The following is a 12,721-nucleotide window of genomic DNA, read 5'->3' on the forward strand; positions in this document are numbered from 1 at the left end:
GTTGAACAAATTGTGGTAAATTAATTTTATGGAATATTCTTTTGATGTAAAAAATGCCAAGTGAACTTAACAGGCATTTATTCAATCTCTACTTTGTGTCTATCACTGTTCTATGCACTGAAAATACAAAAAATAAATTCTTTATCTGCCGCCAAGAAGCTCATAGTTTAAAGGAGGAAACGGTATGTAAATAACTATCTACTAATATGTTATGTACAAGCTAAATTGGATATAAGAGGGAAGGCATTAGTTATCAGGAAATCCTCCTGCTAAAAGGTATGATTTTAGCAGTACCTTTAAGGAAATGAGGACATAGAGGAGGAGGAAAAGAATTCCAGACAGAGGGGGACAGCCAACTGATATGCCTTGAGTTGGGAGATGGAGTGTCTTTTTATGTCAGGAACAGCAAGGAAGCCAGTGTCCCCAGATCACTGTTGCAGAGTAAGATGTAAGAAGATAGAAAATGCCTAGGAGGGAGGCAAGTCATTGTTAGACAGACAATGCACAGGAAGCACAGGAAGTTTGGACTCCAGTCTCTAATGGGTTAACTCTGGATCTGGTCAGACAGTAAAGAGAGCTTCAAAGGGGTTAATAATAAGCTTTATTCTAGTCTAATCTTCTCTTACACAGTATTGCTGATAACGGAAGTACTACAAACTCCTACAGTATTCCCTAATCACCCTTCTCGCAGGGGCTGGCAAGAAGGTGGGGCAGCTACTCCCACATCTCGATGGGGCCAGTGGAGATGGGCACAACTTGTGCATTCAACTCTAAAGGGTTCCCATAAATCCCCTCAAGACTCAATGAGGGCCGGTTGAGGCAAACACAGATTTCCCCCCTTCCAAGCCTTGATGGGGGCCGATCAAGGCACACAGCATTCCAGTTTATACATTCAACCATAAAGGCTCCCCAACTCACTGACCACTGACCACCTGTTTTATAGGGCATCAGACAAAGAAGGCATATTGCAAAGGAGTGACTTCATAAGGTTACATCAAGTTTTAGCATTATCATGTCAATTCAGCATAGCACACACACATTACATGTTTATGACTTTGAGCACAAATACTGATACTTTGCAGGGTTATATAATGATATGCAAGCATGGTGGAGATGTTTTGAAACATGAGCTTGGGAACTCATATCTAATACCTGGGAAACAGAGATTGTTATGGTCACGGATCCTGGGAAACTAAATTCTAAGAAATAATAACAAAAATCCATTCTACACACACTAAAATCCACCTTACTTACAGTCATGAAGAACTTAAAAGTCAAGGGAATGGAGGAAATTTGAAATATATTAAGGGGGAGGAGAGAGGTGATATGGTCAGACCTGTTCTTCAGGATGAGAAGTTTAAGAGGTGAACAAAGAATGGACTGGAGTGGGGAGAGAGAGTTCTAGAAAGTATAGAAAGTTACACAAAGCCTATCATAATCTGATGCAAAATGAAGTAAGTACACATATGCAACACACATGCAAAACGATTCCAAAAATTGAATAGAACAAGAAATATGTAAAAATAAAAATAAACGTTGGAAAATTATAAAGAGCAAGCAAATCACAAAGAAGAAATATGATATGATACCTTTCATCAGTACTTTGTAGAGATGGAAGGTACTTCATTCTGGAATATCTCATATATCTCCAGATTGTTTTCAATTTATTGTTGTTATGCCGGTTATATTATCTATCTAGGTATAGATATATTTCTCTAAAATATTATTTGTTTTATCGTGTGGCTCTCTGAGAGTGGGGAGCTTAAATAAAGAGGAAGAAGTTTAAGTGATGTAAGAAAAAATATAACTATGAGAATAAAATTATTTTATGGCAATTATGTAGTGTGGTGGATAGAGGGCCTGGCCTGGAATCAGTGAGACCTGAGCTCAAATCCAGACTCAAAACTTAGTATCTGTGTTACCCTAGACAAGTCATTTTACTCCATTTGCTTCAGTTTCCTCATCTATAAAATGAGCTGGAGAAGGAAATGTCAAACCACTCCAGTTTCCTTGCTAAGAAAACCCCCAAAAGGGCTCATGAATCAGACATGACTGAAAATGTCTAGATAACAAGAAAAATTTATTTTAAAAAATGATAATAAGTAGTAGTCACTGGGGTGGAATAAATCTAAGAAACCCCAGAATAGCTGAAAACATTAATAAAAGAATCAACAAAATAGGTAAAAAAAAAATAAAATTAGAGCTTTTAAAGAGGTGTTCAAAAAAAAGGAGAAAAAAAGTGAGTTAGAACTAAAGCTAGGATATTTTAATGAAGCAGCATATCTACTGAAAAAGAGAATGCTCAAGATGAAGTTTCTTGATTAGAGAAAATGTCCACCAACAAGAAGAGTATTGACCCAAGCCTAGTTCTTTTTACCAGGAGACATGTAATAGGAAGATTTTGGACATTGAAGAGCTTATATGGAATATAAAATGTCTAATCACCAGTCCTGCAACCTACTTCATGTTCTTATAAGTTTAAAGCATCAGCCTCTGCATATAGTATAGCTATAGTCAGGTTAAGTTACTAAATCTTAGTTTACGTCTTACTCTCAATCAATAAATAAATACATGAATAAATAAATATGCAAATAAAGAAAACAAATGGAGAAATAAAAGAAGCAAGAAAGAAAAAGGAAAAACATACCAAAAAAGAATACTCTGTTTTTGTTTTTGTTTGTTTGTTATACTCTATGTCTGAAATGGCTTTTCTTTAGTGTTTAATTTCAGAATTAAAATAAAAATAAAAATTGGTGATATAGAGAACTAAGTGTGGGAGCTAAGGAGACAACTGAATGGTACACTGGATAATAGAATCTTTGGCCTGCAGTCAGGAAGAGTTGAACTGAAATATGGCTTTAGGCATTAATTAACTGTGTGATCTTACACTAGTCTCTTAGCCTTTCTGCCTCAGTTTCTTCAGCTGTAAAATGGGGATAATGAATTGCCTACCTTTAGGGTTGTTGCAAGGATAAAACGAGACTATATTAGGAAAGCATAGTGCCTGACACATAATAGGTGCTTAATAAATACTTATTTCCTTCAAAAGGTGATTGAAGTAGTAGAAGGTCAGGCTTTTTTCAAGAAGAACAATGTTTTTTTTGGTAGAGACTTAAGCTAGGAACTAAATGTGGGTTGTACGTAGAGTCACATGGAGGTCAGTGAGAATTATCTGGACAGAAATAAGAAAAAGTGAAAGGAGTAAAAATGACTCAAAGATTGATGGTGATCAAAGGGAGTCCCTGAAAGTGATAGTAAGGAGGAAGGTGTAGTGATACTTTTTGTCCTGACACTGTATGTCAGAGGCTTTGAGAGAAGCAAGAGCCACCATTCAAGAGGGTGCCAAGATGTATATATCTTTAGGAGAAAATTAGTTTACCATAAACACCAGAAGATAGAACCTTTAATTAGTGGCAATAACTGGGCTGTGTTTCATGAAAGGTACAAATAGAATTTTATTCCATTGAACTTTTGAATTCAGACTCAAAATTTACTAAGTTTTGGCTTTGTAGTAGGCACGGAGGAGGAAGTACCAAATTGATATGCTTGATCCCTGATTTCATAGAGCTTACATTTTAGTTGAAAGATCATAAAATATATAACTATAATATACTACATTGTGTGACAAGGACAAAATAGTCTAGAAATGTAGAATGATGCTGAATTAGAGGTAGTTTTGAATGCCAGGTAAAAGAAAGAATGAAATATAAGATCAATCATAAAATAATAGCTTTAGAGGTTTACAAAAAAAGAACTTGCAGGTCATCTAGATAAATGTCATTTCACAGATGAAGAAAGTGAGGCACAGAACATTTAAGTGACTTCGTAGTTACATAGGTAGTAGGTAAGTGGAGGATTATGTATTTGAACTCAAGTGCTCTGATTCTGATTTTGAATCCAGCAATCCTTTTATGCTCTAACAAAGGTGTATTCTCAGAGACTTCAGTGCAAAAGCAGGGCTAAGGAGGACTGGGAATGAGACAACTGATAGAAGTGAGTATATTAGGGGTAAGGACAGCGATCAGTGTGGCCAAAGACTGGCCTTTGACTTTGATCTCCCAAACGCTTCTTGTAATTATGAAATAGTATTTGGACAGAGTTTGAGAAAGAATAGCTCTATGTCAGTGTTTGTTGTTGTTGTTGCTATCCCGGATCTAGCAAGGTTCCTTGTAACAGAAGTATTGTTCATAGACAGATAAAGTAGGGAGCGCTGTTTGACCCACCATAGATGACAACCTGAGTCAATGAGGGGTGGGGTGGGATGGTAGGAGATTGTTGAAATCATGTCCCCCTTGAATGAACATAGAATAGGGCACAGTCCTCAAAGACTTCTACTTGCTTAGTTTCTGAAAATTTATCCTTTTGGTGCTTGTCCTAGAGTTTCTACCATTTAAACAGTCTCATATTTAAATTCTCTTTTAAAGAAAAAGGTGGCAGGGGGGGAACCCTGTCCAAACTAGGATACACAGCTAATCAAATATTTTCCTATGACTTCTCCAGAAAGCAGCTTCTTCAATACCTGCTTCTCCAGCACTCACCTAAATCAGCTTTAGGCTTAGTCCAGTTGCTTCACCCTTATTTAGGTTAACTTGAATTAGATTTTCCTTTCTTGCCAATGCTCACACTTTAACAACAAGCAACATAATTAAGTTTATATAGAGGCAGCTTACTGATGCAGGGGAAAGGAGACTGGTCCTTGAGTCAGAAAGACTTCAGTTCAAATCTGTCCTCAAGCACTTAATAGCTGTGTGACACCAGGCAAGTCACTTAATTTCTGCCTCAGCTACCTCAACTGCACCAACTTCCCAGAGATGTTATAAGAAGCAAATGAGATATTCCAGAGTACTTAGCACTATAACTGGTATGGAGTAGGCACTTGGGCAGCTAGGTGGCTCAGTGGATAGACAGTCAGAAAGACCTGATTTCAAATTTGGCTTCAGACACTTACTAGCTATGTCACCCTGAGTAGGTCACCTAACCCTGTTTGCCTCAGTTTCCTCATCTATAAAAAAAAGATCTAGAGAAGGAAATAGCAAACCACTCCAAGATCTTTGCCAAGAAAATCCCAAGTGGAGTCACAAAGACCTGGACATGACCAAGACAACTGAACAACAAAAATAGGCACTTCATAAATGCCTGTTCCTGTTTTTCCCCCCAACATGAGGTAGAGAGTAATGAAATAACTACTAGGAGAGATGCAAAGAGATAGTAAGATACCCTTATGACCATCATGAAGTTCTTCCATTCTTGTGGAGATATAAGACACTGAAACATATAGCTTCATAAGGAAACAAGAAAGGTAGAAACCAAGTACTATGGGAGGTCCAAAGGAATAATTTGTCAAAGAACAGAGATGTTTCATGGAAGAAGATAGAGTTGACTTAAGATTTAAGAACAAATAGGAAAACCATTAGAATAAATAATAAAATAAAACCATAAGAATAAATAGTAAAACCATTTAGGAATAGCTAAAAAGAGTAACTTTTATACAAATGAGGTGCAAGAGGAAGAAAGGATACAGAGGAATTAGATGGGGGAGAAGGGCTGGTAGTTCCCATAACCTACTTTCATTGGGAATGGATTTAAGAGGGAACAATACATATATATTTAGAAGAGAATAAAAGTCTTATAAATTTACAAGAAATAAAACGGTAGGGGCACGGGAAGGGGGTTGAAGATGAGGGAGGGATCTTTAAAGGGGAGAATGAGGGAATAGGTAAAAGGGGGGTATAGAAGGGTGTTTAGAAATGGGAATGGGAGGATAGGGGAGGGATCCTTGGAGGGGGGAAGGCAAGTAATAGGAGGGCAAGTTAGTTGGTAGAGTAGGGGGTAAGGTAAGTAATAGGAGGGCAAGGTAGCGAGTAGAAGTAAATTAGAGGAGGCAGGAGGGATAGGAAACAATACATATGTACAAACATAAAAACCAAGATCAGGAGTAGAGTATGTTTGGGAAAGTATATGTCTATATATGCATGTATATATGTATAAGTTTATGTATTTATCTGTATGTGTATGTATTTATCGAGAAACACATCTAAACTATATTGTAGCCTTCTGGGCAGGTGGGAGGATGGGAAAAAAGAACAAAGTTAAAAGTGCACAGCAGAGAACAAAAGAAAACACAAGGAAGCAAAGAAAAGATGGACAATGCTCAACACAAGGTGTATTATTTATCACGCAGGCTTTCTTGAAATGAAAATTTATTGTTACATATTTTGAATCCTCTCTTATGTTCTGAAATGCAAATGATATGCTTTTTTTCCTTCTTACTTTGTATTTAAGTTTCAATATTTAAGTTTATGCTATGTTTTTGTTTTTTTATTCTGTATTTGTGTTCTGGTAAAATAAAAAAACAAAAAACAAAAAAAATTTAAAAAAGAATAAATAGGAATGGATAAAGAATAAAAAAAATTTCTTGTCATTATATAAATATTGAATCATATATATAATATGACTTTGCTTATGATATGTTCTATGGATAAAAGTAACAAAACAGAAACTTTTTTCATATATTCTATAATTTAGAAAGAACATATTTTCACCTTTTTCTCTGATGTGGCCATAGTCTTTATCCTAATGTGTTCACCTATGGGATCATATGTTTACAGCTAGAAGGAAATTTACATGTTATCCAATCCATCCCTTTCATGAGCCCTAGATTGGTTAAATGATTTGCCTAGGCTTAGTCACCTGGTAAGTTTGAGTCAGGATTTGAATCCAGATGTTCTTAATTCTGTCTGCTGCCCTTACTTTGTACCCCATTGCCTGTGTAAATATTTTTTTTCTCAAAAAGTTGCTCAAGACAATGCTGTAGAAAAACACATTATTATTTTGTAGATGCTGGTGCTTGAGAATGCTATTAACTAGGAGCAAGCAGACTATAGTCCAAGGGCCAAAGCAAGCCTGCTGCCCATTTTTATATGGACTGTGAAATTAGAATTTTTTTTAACATTTTAAAAACAGAAACAAGGTAAAAAATTACTTAAAATATTTTTAAACCCACATTTTAACTCACAGGCTATACAAAAAACAGTGGCGTATATTTGGCTCCTAGATCATAGTTTGCCACCTCTGCTATAGAATCTGGACCTGAAAAAAAATGTTGCTAGTAAAACTATACTAAACATCACAATAATCATTCATATACCATAATCTTGGATGAAGCAGTGCTAATCAGAAAATGCTAGACTTGAATGCTTCGCATCTATCCCAGCCAACTGGATCCCAAAGTTTAGCTTGTAATCAACTATACCTCATCAGATTACCTTGTTTTGGATAAACTAATGTCAACTATAAAATTTTTAGTGTGCCTGGAAGTATATAGCACAGGACTGTGTGTTGACTAAGAGAAATGTCCATGTGTATTAAGGAACATTCCAACATGGAAAAAACAGTACAAAAATACATTTAATTTTCCGTCACTCTGTCTAGAGAGATATTAGCAATGCACTGTGTTTAGTAATGAGTCCTTCTTTGGCCTCCTTCTCCCATTATGCCTTTTTTGGCCACTATGGTGGTTTGAACAGTATTTAAACATGTCAGGTCAATATAACTAAACTTGTTCTGAAAACATGTTGTGCAACTTTCTAAAATGCTGTTCACACATCACTGCCCACAAAATGATGTTATCCAGTCAATCCTTCAGTGGTCCTCAGATATGAGGGCATTCTGTGGAGGAGCCTTGAAATCAATTCTTCTACCAGTGTGGGGGAGGGATAGAGGAAGAACATGTTCTTTCACCTCCTAGAGAACTAGATGAAAACAAGGGCATGGCGAGAAGAATTGGATAAATAAGCCTCAGAATGGGGGGAATACGAGAATCAAAGAGTTTCAAAAATATTTTTCATTAGCAAAACCCCTGTTTTTAATTTTTTTCTATATGTTTTCTTACTACTTAAATGCACTGGAATTTCTTTGGTTTCAATAATTTATATATTATATACATTCAATTTTTCTGTTATTTTTAACTATTCATCAAACTTGTAATTTGCCCTTCTGTATTCTCCCATTACATGTTTCTTTATAGAGATGATTTCCCTTTTGCCTTTATGTAATTTCATGACAATTCATAAATAACCATACACACACATACACAGACACACAGAGGTAGCAGTACATAGTGGATAGAATTCTGAGCATAAGTGTACTAGACTCTGAGAATTTGAGAATTCAAATTACCTCAGTTACTATCTATGTAATATAACCTATATTAAAAAGAAATCATCATTATGCTATGTGGTCACATAGCATCTGTTTAAGTAAGGTAAACATACATGTCACTTCTCAAGGCAGCCTATAAAACTGTTTTTGTCCTAATTATTAGGAGGATTTTCCTGATATTGAACTCAAATTTGCTTCTCCACAACTTCTATTTATTGCTCCAGGTAGTGTCCACTGGGACAAAACGGAAGTCTTGAAGAATACCGTTTTGTTTTATTTCACTCCTTTCCCATCCTTACCCTGGTCTTCTTCAAGCTAAACATGCCTCATTCCTTCAACCAGTCTTCATATGTAATGCACTCAAGTTTCTTCATCATCCTGATTTCCAACCTCTAGTCTAGAAACTTTCCACATCCTTAACCTATGGTACCCAGAACTGATCATAGTATTACAGATGTTTCAGATAGACCTAGGTTTAAATCTTTCCTCACATTTACTAGCTATGCTGATTGGCCAAGACACTTCACTTCTCTTTCTCTCTCTATGGCACCTACTCAGGTTTTCATGATTGGAAAAGGGGAAAAGTTCTCAAACGGGATTTACTTTCATATGTCCGTATAAGAAACTGTGCTAAGCAATGGGGTTAGGAATATTTGTAAAGACATTTCAATATAATTGTGGAAGAACTGTTATCATCAAAATAGAGGGAGTATGGTATGGGTGAAATAGTGATGGATTTCATAAGACCTGGGTTTGAATTTCTTCTCTGACACTTATTATCCAGGTGACCTGGACTAGATGATTTCTAAGTTTCATTCCATCTCCAAATATAGGATCATATAATGCAAGGGAAAGGGAGATGAATTCAAAAGAAAGATCCAGGCAAAGTTCTATGAAAAAAATTAATGGAATTGTCACTGGATTCAGAGTAGAGAGAGTAAAGAAAGGATCTGAGAACTTAACATCTTCTTAATAAGAGCACTTGATTACTAATGTGTGGCACTCTTCAGTTTTTAGAGCTTTTGAGTTCGGTAACACAAATATTATTGGCTCTAAAATACAGATGAATGAACTAAAGCTCAGAAAGGTTAAATAATTGTCCCCCCTGTCATATACCAGGAAGTGTTGGAGTGATGATGTAAACTTATGATTTTTGATCTTTTCTTATCAATTAGAAATATCGTTTCTCTAATAGGAGAATCAATTTGAGACTTGATTGGAGAATCAATAACCCCAGATTTAGAGTTTCTCTAAATGTCTAATTGACCTAAAATTAAGTAAGTGAAATGAAAAATAGAGAAGGTGAAATACAAATAGAATAGATTATTATCAGGATGAGGAAAAAAATCTTCAGTAGTTTAAGATGAAAGCTTGCCCAAAATACCTCTTAAAATAAAACAAGAGTTTCAATTGTTTTGAGATTTAGATAATTTTTATCTTAGTGAGAACTTTAAAAACATTTAATATAAAATCAATTAATATTTGATATCAAGCGTACAGATAAGTGCTTGGAGACTACAGAATAAAGAAAATTAGTTCTTGCTTAGCATCATAGAGAAAACATCCCTTTGTGAAGGAAAGGATGAATTACCATGCCCATTTACCATATGAAGGCACTTAAATACATAAAGGCAAAGGAATTTGCCCAAGGATAAAGTCCATGAGAGTGACAGAGGGAATAGAAATCTGAACTTTTGACTCCCAGTTGACTTAATTCAGTCTATCTAACTTACCCTCCAGAAATGCTGGAATTAGGAACCATTAAGAACAGTATTTTCAGCAGCTCTGTGCACATTTTAGAAATATTGTTTGAAGTTTAAAAATAGCTCTACACAAGAGATTTGATGCTACACAGGATAAGGGGACTTTGATATAAAGATTGTTTGATGATGATTGTGTAGCATTACCCAAATCGTCTTCTGTGAAAACCTGTTTTTCTGCATGACGTTAATAGTAGTTTTGTGATAAAACATTTAAAGTGAGATTGTGTTTTATGTACAGAAAATTTTCAGTCTGAAGATAGCTAAATTTCATCACTTTTATTCCATTTTCCCATACTCACCTTTGTTCTGGCAGTATTAGATACTGTACAGACTCTCCAAATTGACACTTATTGATCCTGTCAATAAACTTCCACTACCCATCCCATAACATTAAAATATAAAATTACTTTGGCACATACTAAATCAAGTGAAATCTTAGAACTTCAAGGTAGAGATGAAAATAGTTTCAAATAGACTTTTACTGGTCAAATCTTAAAAGTTTCTTTGCTGGAATAAAGGATCTAGAATTCACATTACAGAAATGTACCCTACTTGTTTGACAAGGAACTAGGTCTCAGGTAACATCTTTAATGACAAAGCCATAAAATCTCTCATGATATTACAATATTTAGAGCTATATGAAAATATTTTTGACTGCAACCATATTAATTATTCTCTTATTCACTCATTATAGACTGGCTATTTCTTGATAATGATTTTTTTTACTATAATACATCATGAAAGAAAAATTCAACATTACCCTTAAACAGTGGCAAAGAGCAATGAGAGATTAGTTAGACTTGGAAAGATAGAGAGGAAATGATGTGATGCAGTTGTGGCAGATAAAATGAATGAGAGAGATGAGAGATGAGAGAGAGGGAAGGACAGAACGAGACAGCAACAGAGATAGACACAAAGACAGAGACAAAGACAGAAAGTTAGATGACAAAGGCTAACTTCGGAGAGGCTGAAAGCTATCTAGATGTGATTCTTTTTTGCCATAGCAACTCACAGAATGGGAACACTAAGTCAATGAAAACACCACCCACAGTGACCAAATCACATCTCTGAAGTTTTCTAATTCAGTTATAATTAGTTGTCAAGGAAAGAAGAAAATGGATTTATTTTTTAAATGCATTCAACCTGAAGCTTGGATTTTTTTTCCCCTCAGTGGGGTATGTCATTGTAAGGAACTGGCATTGAATCCTACCTCAGACTTTTACTAGCTGTGTGACCCTCATAATACCACTTAAACTTTCTCTAACTCAGTTTCCTTATCTATAGAATATCTATTAACATTTGCTTCACAGGGTTGTTGTCAGACTCAACCAAGTTGTGTGGGTGTGTATTTTATATACAAATATATACACATACACACATAGGTGTGTATATATATGTATAGACACACACATATGTGTATATATGTATATATGTGTATACATAAACATACTTATATATACATATACAAACATGCACATATATATGCATGCATGTATATGTATGTTGAGTCATTTCAGTTATATCTGACACTGTGACCCCATTTGAAGTTTTTTTGGCAAAGTTACAGGAGTGGTTTGTGATTTCTTTCTCCAGCTCATTTTACGGAGGAGGAACTGAAGTAAACAGGGTTAAGGGACTTGCCCAGGGTCATACAATTAGTAAGTGTCTGGGGCCAGATTTGAATGTAAGTCCTGCTGATTCCAGTGCTGGTGCTCTATCCACTGCACCAACTTACTAGTCTCATATGTGTCTATATGTATGCATGTATGTATATGTATATATTATGCATAGGTGTGCATCTTATATGTATATGAATACACACTTATTTAAATATATATTTTCATACATATATATATACACATATATAAATGTGTATGTAGACACATATCCCTTTGCAAGCCTTTAAAGTCTTTATACATATGTATATATATATGCATATATGTATATATGTGTATATATATATATATGTATGTATGTGTGTGTGTGTGTGTGTGTGTGTGTGTGTGTGTGTGTATCCACACACATATATGCTATTCTTATTTTGTCATCATCAGGAAATTAATACCTGAAAAAGATCTCATATTTCTGTTCACAATATAATTCTATTTTATACAATGATTACCAAGATACCTCCATGCAATTCTCCTGCCCTCTAAACTCCAGCTGTAGGTTTGTTTCTGATCAGTAAGTTTATATCTAACCTGACCCAGACACTCTATGTGGCTTCCTGACCAACTTCATGCAATATTGCTTTCCCCTTTACTCTCTCTTCACTTTCATGGCCCTGGCCATATTATAACCATTTTATAAATACGTTTTTTTCATTCATTCATCTATTCATTCCCAACACATAAATTTATCCAAATATATTTTGATTGCTGCAGCTGTCTTTGTTAGCACATAGAAAGTCACATGGTTTGCAAAATCTTAAGCTAGTCTAGAACATGGTACAAACATAGCAATCAACCCCCAGCTCTGGTCTGTCATTCATAAAATGCATCTTGAACAAAATGAAGTGGCTGATGAAGTTTTCCTTAACAGAAAAATAAAGCACATACACAAAACACAAGTAAGACTGAATTTTCTTCCCATGGTGTATAAGGAGGGGTCTCTTAATACATGAAGAAGAGAATATTATCTGTAACAAAAACTAACAAACAAAACAATGAATTAATGGAAATTCTCCTTGAAAAGCACCCTTTTAACACATTATACTACTGCATGGAATTAAATTTCCCTTGGACATAGTACAAAATAGCTATATCATGCTTTTATGGTGACAAATGCTACAGTCAAGA

This window comes from Trichosurus vulpecula, chromosome 4 (assembly GCF_011100635.1).
Source record: "Trichosurus vulpecula isolate mTriVul1 chromosome 4, mTriVul1.pri, whole genome shotgun sequence".
Classification (NCBI taxonomy): domain Eukaryota; kingdom Metazoa; phylum Chordata; class Mammalia; order Diprotodontia; family Phalangeridae; genus Trichosurus; species Trichosurus vulpecula.